The 18,017-nt window shown below is 35.3% G+C and overlaps 1 protein-coding gene and 1 pseudogene across 2 annotated transcripts in view; one reads left to right on the top strand and one right to left on the bottom strand.

Annotated features, from left to right (window-relative positions):
* Positions 1 to 18,017, bottom strand: part of Mdga2 (MAM domain containing glycosylphosphatidylinositol anchor 2) — an 815,899-nt gene that overhangs the window by 446,946 nt on the left and 350,936 nt on the right. The window lies entirely within an intron of this gene.
* Positions 4,420 to 5,678, top strand: LOC141421245 (glycosaminoglycan xylosylkinase pseudogene; annotated as a pseudogene).

Genomic DNA, 18,017 nt, shown 5'->3' with positions numbered 1-18,017 from the left:
TCCTCTAAAAATGTTGATAGTTCTCCTTTGAATTTTGTTGCAAGAGAATATGTTTGTTCAGTGGTATGCTGGTAAATAGCAAGTAGCTCTTCAAACATAAACAAAGAAAAACAAAAGCCTAGATTTTTGAATTTAGTGATTTCTGCCTTGCAAATATAAACAACAGGGCTGTTTTCCAATTGCAAATGTAGTGGCATTGAATGTAGTTCTAGGAAGAGATTACAGTCAACCCTTAGAGCACTGCCACAACACAGATGCAACAGACAGAAAGAATTCCAAGAGCATTGATTAATGATAAGATCCATTAAGATAACTATGAAGTGACTGGTTTTTGACTGTTTATTAATTAATTTTGTCTTTAGTTTACTTCACTATTAGATCATTTAATTTTTAATAATCACTGTGTTTAATAATCATCTCTCCTAGGCCAAGAGCTGACTACAGTATGCCATGACCTGTGTTATAACAGTTAATCAAGACAAACTGGTGTGCTCTCCATGACAATAAAATTCATATTTTAAATATCCATATTAATACTTTCTACCATTTTCTGGTTGGTTGCTGTATTTTCTACTCATGGTAGTTAGCATATGCTATTAGCTTCTTTGCTTTTAATCTCATGGAGAAGAACTTAAATGTTTGGGTATAGATGACATTATGGAGATTTGTGTTTTACGTTGATTTGGGAACTGCAGTCTTTAAAAAAAAACTTGCTGGTTTGCCATAGGATAAAATCATTTTATTTAAAAACTGACTGGGGAAATCTCTGGAAAATTCCTAGGGAAATAACTAACAACTCCCCTGTGAGGACCAATGATTTCAATGCAACATTTTCTCACTTTGCAGGCCTTTCATATTAACACTAACTAAACTATTGGGACTGAGTTCCCAATAACTTAAAATAAAATTTCAAATCAAGAATTTTCTAGGCCTTTAGACAACTATTCAAAGGACTGGATTTGTGACTCAAGCAGTAGAGTGCTTTGCAAACACGAAGCCCTGAGGTCAAACCCCAGTCCTACCAAAAAAAAAAAAAAAAAAAAAAGCTAACTACAACCATTTACATACCTTTTATAAGGTATATAAAAATCATAATCTCAGTCAAGTGCAGTGATTCATAGTTGTAATCCCAGCTATTTGGAGGCAAACATAGAAGACTGCAGTCCAAGGTTGGCCTGGGCAAAAAATATAAGATCCTATCTGAAAATACCTAAAGAGAAAAAGGCTGGAGGTGTGGCTCAAGTGGTAAACTACTTGTCTAGCAAGTACAAGGCTGTGAGTTCAAACCCCAATACTACAGAACAATAAGATCATAATCTCTAATGTCCATGAATCTTTGTTATTGTTATCACAACTAATGCTACTAAAAGCAAACATTATTGTCTAGGACTTGTCTAGTTCTTACATAACTTATTTAAGCCTCACAGCTTCATGGAAAAAGCACCTCTGTAATCCCCATTTAAGAGGTGGTTTATATGGACTAAGCCCAACCTAATGTAGTAGAAAGCTGAAACATAAACTCAGGTCTGCCTAACTCACAAACCATTTCTGTACTCCACAGCATTTGTACATACTATCTCTGACTCATTTGTCCCCCAGCTATCCAGTGTTCAAACAAGAAACCCAAACTATTTAATTTATGTTATCCTTTAACACTTATGCTTATTCAATCAATAAATCTTATGGGGAATGTTTCCAAAATATGGCTCAAATATGCTCATTTTCCCTGCCTCTATGCCACGTTCCTCTCTAGTCTCAGTAACTGTAAGAGTCTCTCACTTGGTCTTCTCCTTTTCCATCCTAAAGTCACTTTTCTCTCCTTGCTGTCAATTATTCCTTGCTTCCCTATGCTGACTCATTTTTAGCATGTATGTAATTAGAATAATCTTTCTAAAGTTAAAGTCTGATTCTGTTAATATCTTAATTAAAATATTTCAGACATGTTAACACTTGTGAAGAGATTCATAAGGAATTTGCTGAGACAGCAAATTCTCCTCTTGTACTGACCAGCTTCCGATTCTCTAAAGGGGTCATACCCCACCTCCCCAACCTGGGCCTCAGTAGAAGATTTTCTCTGTCTGTGGTGTTAATCTTTTGTCTCTGTCCTTCTTCAACACTCCCATTGCACTCTTGTCAACTACTCAACTCTGAATTTCAAAGTCATTTTCTCTGGGGGCCTTTTTTGGACTTTCAAAGTCTAAGAGAAATGCCCTGATTTCATGCTATCCCAAATGTTTCCATTCAAACTTTTACTATCAGAATTATCCTAATTCTATGAGGTTAAATTCTATATCTATTGCATTTCTCACTAAATATACCCAACCTTGAAGACAATGACTTAAATACTTAAATAGTAATAGTTATCAATAAACATTTGTTGAATGGATTGATTAGTTTGTTCCGAGGATTAAAAAGGGATAATGCTATGGGGATACTTGGTGACAGTGACCTTTTTAAGAATTTGAACAAGCATATACAAATAAAAAAGTGGATGGCAATGATGAGTACAAGGTATTTTGAGTCCTCTACTTCACTCTCCAAGTATGAGCCTTTTAGATAAATATGAAGCTTTTGATCATAATGATACCAACATGGATATGCTTTGAGAAAATTATCCTTAAAGTTAAGATGATATCTGGGTGCTGGTGGCTCATTCCTGTAATCTTAGCTACTCAGAAGGCAGAGTTCAGAGGAATCATGAACTATTTGCCCAGGCTGGATCATATCTCAAAAAATACCCAACACATCCAAAAAAGGATAGTGAAGTGGCTCAAGTGGTAAAGTACCTGCCTAGAGTGCCCTGAGTTCAAACGCCAGGACCACCAAAAAAAAAAAAAGACAAAGATAATTAAATTCCTTGAGAAGAGGATGAAAAGATTTTAAATTCCATTAACATTCATTTTGTTGAATGTTCTCATTTGTATCCATTGCTGTTTATTATTTTAAAAGGATTGATTCACCTATTCAATTTTTAATTATTTCTCACATTTTTTTTTCTTTTTATGGTGACCTGGCCTATTGAGTTCTGATTTCTCAGGTCAGATTTAGCAAATAGAAATTTTATTGGTTTAATTTTATTATTCTGTTGTTTTTTATAGGTAATATTTTTCTTTTAAAATTTTTTGTTTTTTATTTTTTTGACAGTACTGGGGTTTGAACTCTTGGCCCCATGCTAGGTAATCATTCTACTCCTTGAGACCCTACCCCCAATCCATTGTGCTTTATTTATTTTCCAAAAAGTTTTTCATGTTTTTGTGTGGGTTGGCCTGGACAGTGACCCTCTTACTTATACCTCTTGTGTAGCTGGGATGACAGGAATGAACACTGCACCTGGCTTCTTTTATAGATTTTTCACTGTTCAATTTTATCAATTATTAGCTTTATTTTGTCCTATTGTTTTTACAAGTACTATTTATTGTGAATGGTAAAGCACTAAAATAATTTAAAGCCCTTTAATAGGTCAAAAGTATATTTTCACATCAGGGTTAAAATGTTATATATGGTTTGATTAAAAAACATTCTTGAATTATTAAACAACCTTCTTTTTGTCCTTCTCTTGAGTTTTAGACATTGTTTGTGTGCTTAAGTATGTAACACAATATGACAAAGACGGTACCAATTCGTGTGATCCCCAAAAGATTTCATTTCCTTTTGGTATATAGGCAGCTTCATCGCAAAAAGAATTTTGACATTTTTATTTATAAAAGAATGATGCTCAAGGAATATATGACTGGCATCTATTAAATATTTAAAAACAAAAAAGACAAGACTGCAGCAAAAGGAGCAGAAATCAGAGACATTTCATACTTAAACCCTGTAATCAATGAGAAAGCAAGGTGAAAAGTGTTCCAAATCTTCTGTTTCTTAAAATATGAAATGTTTTATTGCCAATAAGTGTAGACACAATTCTGGTCTCTTGGATTTCAAAACTGTGTAACTGTTTATTCTTTAAAAACAGGGATGTAATTTGGTTTACAAGTTAAAACTTCCCTGTGATTATGTGATGATATCATAACTCTAAATTGTACAAAACATTCTCAGTACTTCAGAATAAATTCTAGGAGTCTGTGAGTTATTGGAAGAGTTAGTGGAATCGATGTTTAGGGATAAAAGCTGCCATATCCGATAGCCATAATGACAAAATTGAATTTAAATTAGCAAATTTAATTTTCTTAAAAATTATTTGCATTAGGGGGCATGGAGGCAGAGTGTGTGTGTGTGTGTGTGTGTGTGTATGTCACAGCTGGCTCAGTATGGAAAGGAGGCCAGGCATAGGCAACATCAATAGTGGTGGGGTGACAGGGGAATGTGAGAGAGGACAGGGGACTGTCCTCCTCTGAGGTGACTGGAGCAGCCAGGGAGTGAGCCTAGAGCCCAGCAGAAATTATAAGAAGTATTCCAGTGAAGAAATTGACTAGCATGCGTAATATGGAATCTTACCTTGCTAGGCATTACTGTCTATTCTCCTTGATAAGTGAGCAATAACTGGGTCAGGAGAGAAGGATTTCTTCAACAAGAAGCTAAAGCAGTGAGTTATGCTATTAGCAGGTTTCTTTGTCATCTTTATCCTTCCTCAAAGTTTTCCTGATGGTCAACTTAGACATATCAGCTGCCAACTGGGAGGACTAGAGAGCCTTTTGCCAATGATGACTGGCTTGCAGGTGGAACAATGCTAAAGTTGGACCATGCCTTGCAGGATTCCTGGGAGATTGCAGCTGAGTGTTTCCACAGCAAGTATACCCTGAATACACACCAGAGCTGGAGGCAATCACTCACGAGGTGGAGAGATGGCCACCAAAAAAATCACTAAAACAGAAAGGTCTTCAAACATAAGTGGCGTAGTCAAGACCGTGGTGGAAGAAGAAACATGCTGATTATCACAGACACAATACAGAAGTAGCAGCCTTTCATGTGGAAAGGACTTGGGGTTTTGGCAGAGCTCCTTTGGTGGTTGGCAAATTTGTTAATATGTGGAGAGAGATTGGACCTGTTGTCAGAGAACAGCTGTTGAACACTTTTCTAACTGTAAGAAACAATACTTGTTTCTATGGGAAATGCCCTTACTGCTGACAGAGCCAGCTTGTGCAGATGGAGACACAACGGAGGGATCTATCACACTTTGGCTTCCAGATATGTGGTCTGTGCAGAAACATGGACACCAGTGGGGCAGGTCTTTTAGATAAGGAAAACTGGCCAAATGAAAGTATGAGGAGAGCTGTTGTGGCACTGTGAAGACAGCATCCCCTTATGACTTAGGTTCACAGCTCTCTGACATCATTGACAGATCTATCTTTGATTACTTCATTGGGAATGCTGACCACCTCAGTAAGAGCTTTCAAGATGATGAGGGGGTTGCTATGCTTTTCTTTCACAATAATGCCCAAAGCTTTAGGAATCTCTCAGTGGATGAAAGAAACATTCTTCTCATCTCTATCAGTGTTGCATCATTCATGTTTCTACCTACAACAGGCTAAAATACCAAAAAAATGGAGTAGTAAAGTTCTCCTTAAAATCTGCCATGGCCCAACTACATCTCTCCTGAGATCTCAATTCCTCACATGGAAGCTGCAGACCAACAGCTCCTGAGTGTCCTGCTCACCATGACGCAGTAAAGTGTCTGGTTTGGGGTAAACACTGTATTGATGGAAAACAGGATACCTCTCTCCTACTTGCAATAGTAAACACAAAATGAATGAAACATTTTCATAATGAGAAACAGCACAATCAATTTTAAATGGTATGACATGGATTGAAAGTGACCACCAGCAAGTTCTGGTGGTTGAGGACAGGGTGGTCTTGGGGGTCTTTGGTGTATTCTGTAAGGAAAGCTAAAGCAAAGACAACAAGTTTCAGAGCATAGAATTATTCCTGTGGAGTCACTGTCTGTCTAATTTAGCAATGGAAATTGAGATTGGCCAGTCTTTATTCCCATGCCAAAGGACAAATCTTTGGATAGGTAAAAGCTGGGATTTGTTCCAGAGAGTGTGTTTTGAGTCAAAACTTACAGAACTTTCTCCACACTTGCAGATTTTGCAATCTCTTGTACCTTTCTTTCCCTTTTTTTTTTTTTTTTCTAAAACAAGTACTGGTTAAATTGGAGAGCTTACTCCTTCCTACAGAGTAGTGGCAAATAAAATCTTATAATTTAAAAAAAAATCCTTAACACTTTTAAACTTTATTATTTACTTATTTATTATTTTCTGGTGGTTCAAGGGTTTGACCTCAGGGCCTCACCCTTGTTAGGTAGATGCTGTACCACTTGAGCCACTCCACCAGCCCCAAAACTTTTTTAGATTATAAAGTTTTCACAGAGTGCTTTGAAGAAAGGTTCACTACTATATGCAAAGATATGTTAAAGCTGAGAAAGAAAAAGATTTTGTAGGTCAAGAAAATGTCTGATGAGAGGACTTCTTGCTATTAGAATAATTTGTTGGCTAAAGATACACTTTGGGAAAATATCCTTTAATCCTTTAGATCATTGCCTCATTCATTGTGTTAGGATTTCCTGAGCTCTTCCACATTCATTTTCTTTGGCTAGGCTGTGTTGTATATTTATTCTTAGAAAAGAAGAGCTACCTGCCATTTGAAATTATCCATTGTCATCATTAGCTATATTTATTCATGCCATATTGCAGGTAAAGAGCACACAGTCAGCTACACCCTCAGGGACTAGTTTCCATACCCAAAAAGTAAAATGAGCAGATCATTTTGAAACAACTGTATAATTTTTGCTTCTAAATTAGAGGGTTTTCTCTCTTCACTGAGAAAATTTAGGGTATATAATCAGTAAAAAAGCAGGACTGATAACTCTTTCAAGGCAAAAGATAGCATTTTTTTTCAAGAAAATTCTTGAAAAATCAATTTTTTAAGAAGTTGGACAACTTCAAGCTATAGAATGTAAATACACTCTGCTGATGCCTGCTTCATTAGACTATCAGTTAAATATTTGACAGACTCCAGTATCAGAAATGTCTCAGAGCATACTACTCTTTTCAGATTTCAATGTAAAATGCCCAAGTCTGAGACCTCTTTGTGAACACACAAAAGAGAAAAGTTGAGTAGAATTAACCAAGTGATACTGTGTGATTGTGTAGGGACTTTTGAGGGGCTGTTTTCACCTAGAAGTTTAGATTCTTTCAACATACACCAAAAAGACTGATGAAATAAAAGTTTGGAAAAGCACGAATGTGTTTTCCTCTTGTAACCCATTACATCAGCCAGCATTTCCCTGTAGTTGTGTGATTATTACATTATGACTTGATTACTAACTATTATTGCCACAGTTGGAAAAGTGAAAGCACAGCGAGGGGCCATTTCCATTAGAGGAATATGAAAGTCCATAACAAGCTCTGAGGCTGCATGGCTGCTGTGGGCTTGAATTGAGAAGTGCATAAGTATCTACTTAAGATGCTGTTTGAAGAAGCACCATAACTTACATCATTATTTCATTTAGTCTGAACTGTACCATGGATTTTTCCATTAAGCAATATTAGACACTTAAACACAATATTGAGGTTATCTGTGCTCTAAAAAAAGGCAATATAATTTTTTTCTACTCATTTTCCAGACAACCAGAATTTGCTATTGCAATCCTAATTTTGCTTAACGTACTAAAGTGGTTCCATAAACTACAGAATGCTGTCATATTAAGTGGCATAACTGAAGACAAAATCATTAATATTCATGTTGGCAAAAGGGGCACACGCCACTAGGGAATCAGAAAGAAAAAAGTTTTGGTTACTATAATTTAACGAGTCTAGAAAATATAAAATAAAAACAATCAAATATATTCAAAGTGCATAGATTGATGTTAATGGAGAAAAAGAACAAACATACCATTTTACGTCTGTTTTTCGTTTTGTGTGTGGTTCAAATGACAAAATGTCCTGATATAAGAAGTGAGATATGATGAAGTTCTTTCACAATGGTTTTAGGTTAAAATCTAGTGGGGGGGAATCAATATTTACAGAGAGATAGTCATCACTCAAGAAAACTACAAATTAAAACTAGAAGCATTAATTATGCTTGGGCAGACTGAATACACATGTGCATGTTATGATTGGGGGGTATGTATATGTATACAAAATAATAGGAAGATTTTTCTCTTTTTGAGATACTGGTGTTTGAACTCAGGACTTTACACTTGCCCTGCAGGTACTCTACTACCTGAGCCATGCCTGTAAACCATTTTTCCTCTGGTTATTTTGGAAATAGGGTCTCACTTTTTGCCCAAGTCCTCCTGGACTATGATCCTCCTGGTCTTTTTGTTATTTTTGTTTGTTTGTTTGTTTGTTTTAAATGTTTCCACAGTAGCAGGGCTGACAGACAGGAGCATGTCATCATATCCAGCATTTTTCTACTGCTGTGTTGTCTCACGAAATTTTCTTTCCTTTTTTCCCCAGGCTGGCCTGGAACCATGATCCTCCAAATCTCAGGCTCCCAAGTAGCTAAGATTACAGGACTGATCCAGGCCAGGTGGAAGATCCATTTCTTGATTTGCTTTTCAGAACCATGGAGATTTGTTTACTCGTGTGATTTTCATCATAGTAATCTCGTAGAACAAATCTGCACTTAGCAGTACTAGATGTGTCCCAAGAAGCATTCTCCATGTCAAAAGGAAGTTACTCTGCTTTATTTGACCACTTTTTTTTTTTTTCTGTGTAGGAATCCTAACTGTATGGTAGAGTCATATGCTCTGATGTGAGTGCAAGGTTTCAGAGACTCCCTTTCAGAGAATACTTAAAAATGCTTTCAAACCTTGCTATCTCCACTCCTAACTTCTTTTCCCCAAAGGCTTGGCTCTACCTTCCTTTGAATAAGCACAACTCTAATACTAGCAATAGCTTCACCTCTGAATCTCTTCCTTTATTTTTAATCTTTTAAACACACTGAATAGAAAAATCACTAATATAATTCTGCCAGGCTAACCCACTACCAATTTGAAAAGAAAGTGCCTACCAAACTGTAGAAAATTGCATGAGCATTTGTTGGCTTACTGTTTAAAATTTTGAGTAAGGATTTTTTTCAAAAAAGATTAAAGTATGTATGAAATTAAAAAGCTTAAAATGCGCTTCCAGGCCCTTTTTCAAAGAGTCGGTCTGTAGCAAAGGATGAGTAATGAATGCAAGTAGAACCTGGGGAAACAGAGACTGTGACTTGAAAAGGTCCAGGAGAGCTGCCCTGGAAAGAATCATCAGACAGTAGCAATGATAAAAGTCAGGTTCCCATTCCTGTGGCTGGCTCTACACTTCTAGCCATGAACAAATCCGTTAAGCTAAGGAGACCATTATTTCTCTCTGAATGTATAGTAAATCCAAAACTGTTAGAAAATAACTCAAAAAATCTTTTGAAGATTATAGGTAACTTTAAATTATTAGTAAAACTTTGCTTACAGAACTGGGTGTGGTGGTGACCACCTGTAAGTCTTAGCTATTTAGAGGCTAAAACAGGAAGACTGTGAGTTCGAGGGCACCCTGGACAATTAAGGGGATACTCTCTCTCTAAAAAATACACTTGCAAATGATTCCTCAAAAGTCAAGTATTAGTTCCTTATCTTCCCTTGAATTTCTAAAATAATTTTCTTTCTCAAATGTGTGTGATCAATGCCTACAGAAACTGTTTTAATCTATTTCACCATTGGAAAGTCATGGTGTGCTGAAAATCTTTGTTAATTTAAACATTGTAGTTTTCTACTTTATATATCCCAGTTTTTAAACTCCAGATATTCATGAATAGTGATTATTTGTTTTCTTTATAAGTTAGTATTTCATTAAAGCACATACAAACTTTCAGAGCCTGGAAAAAGTCAAACAAATCTTGTGGAGGTACACGCCTATACTCCTATCACTCCAGAGGCTAGAGCAGGATTGAGAATTCCAGAGTAGTGTGTGTTATGTAATGACATCCTGACATAGAACTGTTTAGTAAGCATAGATAAGAAATACAACACCTTACAAGTAAAGTGAAATTTAAGAAACAAAAGGAGAAGACTGGGGAAAAAATGACTTACTTGAAAGACTTTTTTTGATATTCATCAAGCTGGCAGTTTGCTAAATGCTTTCCTAGACTGTCTGATCTAGTCATCACACCAGCCTTGGTGGGAGAAATCATAATGACATTGTCTTATTGGAGGTCTCACTGTCAGTGAATGACCAAGTTGCATCTGGTAACCAAGTACGGGACTCCAAAACAAAGTGTAAAGAGCACGACAGAAACAGAGGTTGAGATGGAAAGCAAGAGAGGAAGAAAAAGGAGGCGAGAAGGAGTCAAAGAAAGAAGGAGAGAAAATGTTCTCACCAACCTCCTCCCTTCCTGGAAGGATGGACTTCATTCCCCATCCACTCACAAAATCACATTCAGGGATTGAAGCAATCCCCATGCCAGCTGTTTTTCTACTCCTTCCTCTAGTACTCCACTTTAGGTTTTTAATGAAGTCAAGCAAAGGGAATAAAAATAATTTTATTATAAGAACAAAGTTTTATTTTTTCAATGGAACTATCTGTAAAAATTAACACCTTAGATATTGCTGATAATACATTACATGCAATTCACTCCATAGCTGTTTTCATCACTCTACTCTGGTGTGCTATCACTAAGCTATCTTATTAGTGCTTCCCATTAAAATATTCTATAAAACAACCTACATATGAGATAGATGCAATGATTTACAAATCAGTTACATGCCATTGCATTTGCTTTCCTCAAGATAATTAGTTGCTATAAAAAAATAATTCCTTAGGGCAGGGATATGTGCAAGTCTACTTTCCACCCAACTAAACCAGTGATTTTTATTTGAAGAATGATCCTTAAGAACAATCTTTGGAGAAGCCTCAGGGGAGTAAGATGGCCAGCTACAGGTTGGGTCTATTGACCTCCTTTATAAATTCTTAATAAGTAGAGCAACTCTTTTTCTTAAATAACTAATACACAAGATTTTGAATAAGACTGGTTGAAAAAAATTTGGTTCAGAAAAATCCTGCAAAGTACTGAAGTACAAAGCTTTCTATTTTCCTCAAGCATAATTTGCAATATAAAACAAATTTATAGTTGTATCTTATAGCTTCAAACTTCAAATTCATGTCGAATTACACTCTGTTGTTATTAATGAAGCTAGACTGACAGCAAAATCTTTTGAAAAACAAAACCCATATAACATTTGAATAATGATGTTTTAGTGAGTCAATCCAGTTCTTTCATTCAAGTACATGGAAGTCAAGAAAAATCATAGAAAATTAACAATATTTCAAAAGTTTAATGGTGCTTTAACAGAAGATAAAATAATCACAAGGGTTCTTTTGATTTATAAGATCTGTATGATCAAAGTAAAAGAAAATGAGTCTGATCTAAATTGTCCTTTATCAAATCATATTAATGGTGCAGTAAATGTTACCACTTTCTAGATGTAGATATTGATTGTCTGTCTTTGTAAATTATCATCGTCATCCACATTTTTAAGACCAAATATTTCCCTCAGTTAAAAAAGTTTACATGGTATTTGTAGCATTTAGAGCAGGATTTTTTCCTGTCCATAAATTCTTTTAATAGTATAAATTTTTAAAATAATGTGTAAAGGTCATTTGAATAAGGAATACTATAGATAAAAGTTCAGCAAAATGCTTCTTTTCAGAAATTATGATATAATATTGCAAAAATAAAAAATAATTCATCTTTGATCATGAGGAGTTTTAGCTTAGTAGTAAAGACATAGGAATAATTTTAATGTTGACATAAATATAAACAGCAGAAAATCAAAGAAAGGATAATTTTGCCACTGGTTGTCACTCATCCTTTTCCCTGCACCGACCCCACCAGCTGTCACTAATCTACTTTCTGTCTCTATGGACTGGCCTATTCTGGACATTTCATGTAAGATGAGGTAAATAATATGTGGTCTTTTGTGACTGAGTTCTTTACTTAGCATAATATTTTTAGGGTTCATCTTTATAGTAACGTGTTAATACTTGATTTATTTTTTGCTGCTGAACAACATTCCATTGTATGGATAGCCCATATTTCTTTATCCATTTGTCAATCTATGAATATTTGGTTCTGTCCACTTTGAGGCTATTATGAGTAATGTATGAACATTTGTGTATACAATTTTTAGGTTAAGGAATATTTTTACTCTTTGAGTATATACTTACGAGTGCAATCATTGAACCATATGGAAATACTATGTTTAACTTTTTGAGGAATTACAAACTGTTTTCTATGTAGCTGTACTATTTTATATTACTACTGGCAATGTCTGATCATTTCAATTTCATCTTACCCTCATCAATATTTATTATTTCTTTTCTTTATTTAGGGACATTTTTGTGGCTTCAAAGAAATATCACTTGATAGGTTTGATTTGCATTTTCCTAATGCCTACAAATATTATTTCATATGCTCATTGGTCATTTGTAAATATTCTTTCGAGAAATGTCTATCGAGATATTTTGCACACTTCTAAATAATATAGAGTTTTCAGAATTCTCTCTATCCTATGCATAAAGGTTCCTTACCAGAGATTTGATTTGCAAATATATTCTCTCATTCTGTAAACTGTTGTCTCACTTTCTAGATTATTGTAAATAATTTGCAGCACAAATATTTCTAATTGTGATGTCATATCACTTTTCTTCTGTTGTTGCTGTAGCTTGTGCCTTTGATATCATATTAGGAAAGTATCTGTGCTTAGGGCTGAAAGAATGAAACCCTATTTCAGATAGAATAAGCAATGGCATGAAAGCATGATGCAGTTTGAATTCCTCTTCTGCTTTTTTAGAATTGGGTACATTCCCATAGAACCAAACCTAGAAAATTTGACACATCATCCTATCAGTTTTGTAATACCTAATGTGATTTCCAGATGGGTATTATTAACATCATTATATTACTGTACAGATTAAGCCCAATTTAAGGAGTTATATGTTACAAAGTCCAGGTACTGTAAACATTGAACAGTATCTATATTCCCCTAAATATAAAAGCTTTATTCTCTCTGCAAAAATTCAAGGCCTAAGAATCGACACATAGTTCCTTTACTCTCTGCAATAGTTGTACACGCTCTGACACATCTCTTTCCTTTTCCTCACCTTCATTATCTGATCTGAAAAGTTGGATTTGACTACATAGTCTCTTAGCTGTGACTTTTTTAGATGAAACGTCTGAACAGAAAATAAAGGTGAAGCAAGTAGTGAATGACTAAGTCAAGGCAGTGTAGATAAGCAAGTTTTTCAGCTATGAGGTTTGATTTGAGAATGCCAAGTGAGTCCTCAGAAGTATCCCCCACACATTTGTCTCCCAGTTAAACATAATTAGACATTAGTAACCCAGGAGCTGGTGACTAACACCTTTACTCCTAGTTACTTGGGATGCTGAGATCTAGAGGACTATGGTTCAAGGCTAGCCCCAGCATATAATTCACAAAACCCCCATCTCCAAAATAACCAGAGCAAAATGGACTTGAGGCATGGCTCAAGCAGTAGAGCACTTGCTTTGAAAGTATGAAGGCCTGAGTTCAAACACCAGTCCTACCAAAAAAAAAAATAAATAAAAATCAGGCATTTTTGTAAAAAATCAAAATAATACTACCTGTTTCCAAATTATGAATTCTAATCTAATTCTGTCTCTGAGATGAAAGGGACTCAATTTAGATGGATGAGGAAACTATCTTGGAGATGTTAAATAAATTGATCAAAACATTATCACTATTTTGTGCCAGATTAAGGACACCAATCAGGTTCTGTTGAATCTAATTCTAGCTTCTTTCTGCTATGTTTCATTATTTTGAAGCATGAAGAAATAAAATGTATCATATACAAGTCATGTTTACTTTGACTTGATATATCCTCAGATTACTTGTGAGGAGAGAAATATGTATCTTATACATAAATCTAAAATCCACAAAAAATATGTGCCAGGCAATGGTAGATTAATATAGAGGATATCTGAAAAATTACCAAATGCTGATGCTATGTTGGTTCATAGAGTAAGCTACCTTTATAAAATGGAGTATTTTTATTTTTTTAAGTTAAAGAAGAATAGTAGCTCATGATATAATCCCATTCTTCAATGGAATTGAAGGGAAAATTTCCCTTTTAAGAAGCTACTAGCAAAATGACAAATTCTATTTCCATTGTTGTCAATGCCTCTGCAAATTAATTGGTGATGAGGATTCTGTGTCCTAATCTATGTGGGTTTTTTGTAAACAATGAACTTTATTTAATAATAATGTATCAATATTTTGGCTAATCAAATTGTAACAGATGTAACTTACTAATGCAAAATGTTAACAATAGGGGAATCTGACAGAGGGTGAGGATATATTTGGGGATTCTGCACTTTCTGTTCAATTCCAAACTATGTGCTTTATAGAGTGGTTGGTGTGTTTGGTCAACTTGGTCTATAGTACACATCTTTGTTCTTCCTCTGCACTCCAACAGAAAATTGTTTTTACTACCTTAAAGCTCTTATCACACTCCCCATTATCTTTTTATGACTAGAATATAAGCTCCTTAATATCACCAACCAGGATAATTTCCATTTACTTACCCCAAATATAAATACATACACACACACACACACATATATATATATATATATATATTTTTTTTTTTTTAGCAGATCTTAGTTGACGTGTGTAGAGTAAAAAGTCAGAACTGCAAGGTTTTAATACTATCACCCTGCCTCTGCCAGTTTGGGAACTGTCTTCTCCAAGAATAGCACTTCACCATGACTGACAGTGTACTGCACTGAAATCCACAAGGGACAGGAGAGCTATGAAGCATCATTTATCCTGAAAAGTTCCTCAGAAGGTTCCAACTGAAACCATTTTTGAGTGGCCTCTGCCTGTGATCACAGGCTTATTTTGATTCTTGCCTTCTCTGACCTGGTTATCCCCATTCTTTTCCAGTCTCCTCTGAGATTATTATAGGTCTGGAATTGCTTCCACAGAACCTGACCTAATACACTTTGAAAGGGAATAAACAATGGGAAAAATATTAGGGTAAACAATAATCAAAAGGGATTTGTATTTTTCAAGAGGACTAGACCTAAATAATTAATTTCACATTTAGACCATTTTATCACCTTTCTTTGACTATTAGTGCACTAGTAGAAGCTCCATAAATATGTATTACATAAACAGTTATGAATCAATAAATTTGCCAACAAATGTAAAACGCGTATTACATTGACTAATTCTTTTGCCTTTGGTTGGACAATATTAACTAGAATGAGACTTTAAAAAGAAATCTATCTCAGATGGAAAATGTAATAGGATTAGTATCAGTTAGAAATCGAATATCCCATTTGGGGAAAAGTATAGACGTCAATTAGATATTTCTGCCAAAATATGAACTGTTTCTCTAAGTCAAATAAAAAGATCAACAAACACAGTATGAGTTGGAGGAAGATAAATTAAAAGCTCAGAAAGGCTAAATGGCTCAGACACCACTCTTAAATGCCTTGGTAACTGGACTCAGCCTGGAACACACTGACACCCTGCCCCCTCCAGTTTCCCAGAAATGTTGATAATTATGAACCTCATCCCAAGTAAGTGATTCCTTTATAATGGTGCTGCTGCATGATAAAAGGAACAGTAGCTACCCAGAACTGGTCCAGAGATTAAGAGCACAGAAAGCAAAGGAAAGACAGGAGGATTCCAGGCAGCAGAGAGGAAAATTTGCCCATGTAGCTATTAAAAAAAGCAAAGGATAGAAAAGGGAAAAACTTCCGAGATTTGAAATCTATGTGGCTAGAAGAATGAACAATGAAAACTCATATCCCTGACACAATGGGATCAAACTAAATATGTAAAACAATATCAGTAATAATAAAACATTATTCAATCCTGAGGCCAGCATTGAGTAAGTGAAAATGGTGCTGGCTCTAGAAACACCATCGCTGGAGGTGTGCCTTGTGTGCTCAGCGAGTCCAGCTTCCACCACAAACTGACACAGGCTGAGCCAGGCACTCAGGATCTCCAGAGAACTCTCAAGGAAGGTTCAAAGTCGCAGCCCCATCATCTAAAGACCTGCATTAAGTACTGAAGAAATACTCCTCCATACTGAAGAAAGTCAGATTAGAATAAAGAGTTTCCTTCTTTTCTTAGTGCTGACCAACCTTTAAAGAATACTATTTGAGTTTAAGTTATGAACAGTCATTCATCAGTATTCCCAGTTCCAGAGCATCTGCAGATACCAAAACTCATGGATATTCAAGTATCTTACATAAAATGTAATCTATGCCATTTTTATTTCATAAATTATATCTAGATTACTTATAAGGCCTAATACAATGCAAGTGATATGTAAAATAGTTGTTACACTCTATTTTTAGGGAATAGTAACAATAAAAAAACCTCTGAACATATTTAGTACAGATAAACATTTTTTTTCTGAATACTTTATATTAGAAAAATGCTCTGTGGTTTCTTGAACTTGCAACTACAAAAGGATGACTGAATATGCAAACGGCTCATAATTTGAAAGAAATAGCACATTCATATAGTAAAACTAAGTACCCTTCTTCTGTTGTCCTCTTGTCCCCCTGCTCTTTTGCCTAAGGTAGCACACATTCCTTCCTTTTCATATGTTCTTTCAGGGGTATTCCATGAATTTCTTAGACAAATGTTAGCACTCTTTTTCCAGTAGCTTGTCATTCTTCCCTGTAATCTAGTAACTGGAGAACTTCATTCTGAGCAAGGTCAGCCAGGCTCAGAAGACCAAAAATCGTATGTTCTCCCTCATATGCGGACTTTAGATCTAGGGTAAATACAGCAATGTGGTTGGACTTGGATCACATGACAAAGGAAGAGCACATAGGGGAGATATAGGAATAGATAGAAAACCCAAAACATGAAAGTGTTTGATGTCCTCACTTCAGAGGAACTAATATAGAAACCTTAAAATGACAGGTTATCATGAGCAGGGGATCGGGAACCAGTGTAAAGAAACTAGAGAAAAGGTTAGATCAAGAAGAATTAACCTAGAAGGTAATACACACGCACAGGAAATTAATGTGAGTCAACTCCCGGTATAGCTATCCTTATCTCAACCAGCAAAAACCCTTGTTCCTTCCTATTATTGCTTATACTCTCTCTTCAACAAAATTAGAGATAAGGGCAAAATAGTTTCTGCTGGGTATTGAGGGGGTGGGGAGGAGAGGAAGGGGGCAGAGTGGGTGGTAAGGGAGGAAGTGGGGACAGGGGGGAGAAATGACCCAAGCATTGTATGCACATATGAATAATAAAAAGAAAAATTAAAAAAAAATGATCAATTAGAGATGAATCAACATGGATTGTAACACACTTGTACATGAAAGCAATGCTAGGAATCTCTCTGTATAATTATCCTTAACTCAAAACTAGCAAAAACACTATGTTTTCCTTATTATGCTTATGTCTTTTCTTCAACAAAATCAGTGATAAGGACAGAATGGGACCTGCCTGAAACGAGGGGGAGGAGGGGGAAGGGTGGGATATGGGAGTAGGGTGGAGAAACGACCAAACAATGTATGCACATGTGAATAAATGAATAAAAAAATAAATAAATATATTTCAGGTGGTTTGTCATCAGAATATATAGGAAAGCTTTATTTTTAAAATATAACTCCATAATATTCCATTTTAATGGATTTATCACCTAATTTTTTAATGTTTAAAACTTCACTTGTTTTAATTATTTTGCTGCTACAAAATGTTTTAATAAAACCCTTGATCCATACAGATATGTATGCAATGTACACTGGCAACACATACGAAAGTATGCTGTAGAATGAGTACACTGAAATGAACTTGCTATCAAAATCTAGCCTCACTCTTCTCAATCCACATGTTTAACAACAAATTTAACAAACGGTGCCCCAAAAGCAGTATATGAAATTATGTATTCCCTCACATTCAAATAACACAAGGACAGTGTGTTATCAATTACTTTTTATCATTACCAACTTGAAAATTTTTAAATAGCATCCATTTTCAATTTTGATTGAGCTTATTGATATGTCACATTATACTGTTTTGCTCTGAG

Source organism: Castor canadensis, chromosome 3, assembly GCF_047511655.1.
Source record: "Castor canadensis chromosome 3, mCasCan1.hap1v2, whole genome shotgun sequence".
Classification (NCBI taxonomy): Eukaryota; Metazoa; Chordata; class Mammalia; order Rodentia; family Castoridae; genus Castor; species Castor canadensis.
Note: the sequence above shows the minus strand (reverse complement) of the source record. Positions and strands in the feature narration are given on the sequence as shown.